Source organism: Mus caroli, chromosome 3 (assembly GCF_900094665.2).
Source record: "Mus caroli chromosome 3, CAROLI_EIJ_v1.1, whole genome shotgun sequence".
Classification (NCBI taxonomy): Eukaryota; Metazoa; Chordata; class Mammalia; order Rodentia; family Muridae; genus Mus; species Mus caroli.
The window spans coordinates 18,801,021-18,804,155 of NC_034572.1; the positions used below are offsets into that span (position 1 = coordinate 18,801,021).

The window sequence follows — 3,135 nt, forward strand, 5'->3', positions numbered from 1 at the left end:
ACAGGGCGTCCCCTGATTTCTCTCTGTCCCTGGGAGAGTTCTAAAATCCATTTCTCTATCTCTTTCTTTTTTCTCCTGTTTGTAGGAGGCAACTTGTCAAACCAAGATTAAAGTCCAAAAATTTTTAACAATTTCTGGCAAGCATCCAAAACTTCTAATTTATTTAATCTGAGGGCAAATTTCAAATGATGGCCTGGGTTTCTTCTTCACCAGTGGACCTGCCATATACAACCCAACCATTTTAGCTACTGGTCTCGATCTCTTTTGTCTACTCCCATTTGTGTCTCCTGGCTGCTAAATCTGGTTCTTATCTCTCACCTTTACCCTCCCCTTGCCCTGCCCCTCACATGATTCAGAGTTCTATCCACTCTGAACTCACCCAAATGTCCCTGTCTCTGGCTATACTCTCCCCCTTATCTACAATAAACATTCTTCTTTACTATACCTAGGAGCAGTTATGTTCCTTTACTCTCTCTCTCTCTCTCTCTCTCTCTCTCTCTCTCTCTCTCTTTCTTTCTTTCTTTCTTTTTTCCATTAAGATTTCAACCCAAGAGAAACTGTCTACCCAAGAGAAACCCAAGAGAAACTTGTCTTGGAGGTATCCAAGACAAGTACAATTGATTTCTGTGAGGAAAGAATTAGTATGGTTAATTATGAAAATGTAAAATGAAAATTTAATTTCCTGTCTTCATCATTTTTAAGTTTGGATTTGAGTAGTGTATGAGGCAAGCAAATATTTGGACAGATATGGAATTTATTAAACTAACAAGCACATTGAATGGCTATTATTTTTCTCAAAGCAAACAGAGGACTTTGCTTCTGTACTCACCATTAACAAAGCCTTTGGGGAACAAGGTATAGAACAAGGTTTCAGAAATACATTTTATAGGTTTGAGTGGGATAAAAAAGATTTAAAATGATTTTCCTTATTTATATTTAGTAAAAAAAGCATAACATATTTTGCAGCTCCACAATTCAACTAATAATATGATAAAATTCCATAGATCTGCATTTTTTTGTGATTATATTTGTAAGTTAATAGGTAACAATCTATGCCAGAAATTAAGCCAAAAATGGCAACAATTGAGACAGAAGTGAAGAAACTCCAAGAAGAAAAGCACACTGTCTAAAAAACAATTATAATTCATTCATGGAAGCAAGAGATTTTAATTTTAAGGTAAGTATCAAAACATATGGTCTTTATAGCAGCTGAATTTGCACAACTGTCTTTCATCTAGTAGTAAAATGTTCAATATTCTGTAATTAATTAATATTTTGAATTAAGCATATCTTTAGATGAGCAGTTGTTTTAAATGAAACCTACTTTTTATACTACTTACATGCATAAAAGCCTTGGAAACTAAAGAAAAATAAAAGTTTTCAATGTTATTTTGCTATGTGTCATTAACTTTAGGATTTATTAATCATGATGTCTATCAAACTGTCACTCTAATATACCCCTTGCCCCCAAACACACACACACACACACACACACACACACACACACAAATCTTTTCTGTCATTGTCAGGCCTCACTGAAAAGACAATTTATAATCTTGAACAAAATTACATCACTCATTTATCTCTATGTTTTTAAAGGGGTCTTCCACTAACAAAGATATGGAAGTGGTAAGCTTATTCAGCAAACTCCGAGCATATCTAATAAAATTAAATCAAGTTTATTAATGCCTTATAAATATGAGTATTTTATGTTTAAAATTGTATTGATATATCATGTAAATTCATTTTGATTGCATTTAAGCTAAGAAATATTGAACAAAGTCAGGATAGGCATGCATCCATAAGAACAGACTCAGTAAGGTGCAAAGAAGTGTTCAGACAGTAGCTGGAGAGTTTAGCTTTGCAGTCAGGGAAGCAGCAGACAGGGAAGCATTGCCTCAAGAACAAAAGGTCTATTAGATTGGGTTGAAGATTATTAGTGAGATATCAAAATTTTTCAATTATTTATAACTCTGTTTGGGTTTAATATTCTTTGTTATTGTTAATAGAAAATAGCAGTTTTTCAGATACTCATTTTCTCTCAGAAATATCAATACTATTCCCCAAGGGAATTGGTGACCTGGGCTAAGTTAGCAAAATCATTTGCCATCAAGCTTGATAACCTAAGTATGGTCCACAAATCAATACTGTGAAAGAAGGGAAGTGAATCCATCAAATTGTCCTCTGATGAATGCCACCAACATAATGAGGTGAAAGTAAATAAATAATAGATATTGGAAATTTAATCTTTCTTTCTTTCTTTCTTTCTTTCTTTCTTTCTTTCTTTCTTTCTTTCTTTCTTTCTTGTTTCTATCTTTCTTTTAGTATTTGTGTCTCTTTGTATGTTTGTGCATCTGTCTGTATTTGTGTGTGAGATTGTGCATGTGTATATAGGGGTGTGTGGGAACATGTGTACCATGGAGCGCAAGTGTAGCTCAGAGGACAACGTACCTTGTTTTAAGACAGGGCTTCTCTTGCTTCTGTTGGCTTGGTTTGATTCAGGGGAGCTTAGTCTAGAGTTTCTAGGTGATTCTTTGAATTCTACCTCCCATTTAAGCACAGGAGGGCAGGGATTATAAACATATGTCTTTGTATCTGGCTTTTCTATAGTGTCCAGAATCTAATTCAGGCAAGCCTTGGCAAGCACATTTATACACAGAAAAATCTCTCCAGCCTAGAAATCAAATACTCTTCATGTATGTGATTCATATTAGTTGAATAGGCTTAGATTCTCATTGAAATATAGAAGTTGGTTTCATTTCAAGTGAATATTTCAGTGATTTGAACTGAATGAATGTGCTTCTGCAGTTGATGGTGTTGTGGAAGCACTGGTCCATCATTTGAAATTGCTTCAAGGAAGATTCACGAGAAAGGCTCTTTAATTTGGAATTGTTTTCACTTGAGGAAACTCAAGTGTTCAAAGTAGTGTAGCAAATCTTAGAGTAACTGTCTAAAACTAAATCACAACACTCAACATTAAGTTATTAGAAATGCAGAAAAAACTATTATTGGAGCACTAAGATCAAAAAAGAATATTGAGAAAGTATTGTTACTGAACTGGATGTAAATGGAGTTTGATTTAAGAAAGACACTGAAGAGCTGGGCGTGGTGGCGCACGCCTTTAATCCCAGCACT

General features: G+C 34.5%; 1 pseudogene; it reads right to left on the bottom strand.

The window, feature by feature from the left end:
• LOC110291065 overlaps positions 1 to 3,135 on the bottom strand; it is a 4,351-nt pseudogene that overhangs the window by 657 nt on the left and 559 nt on the right.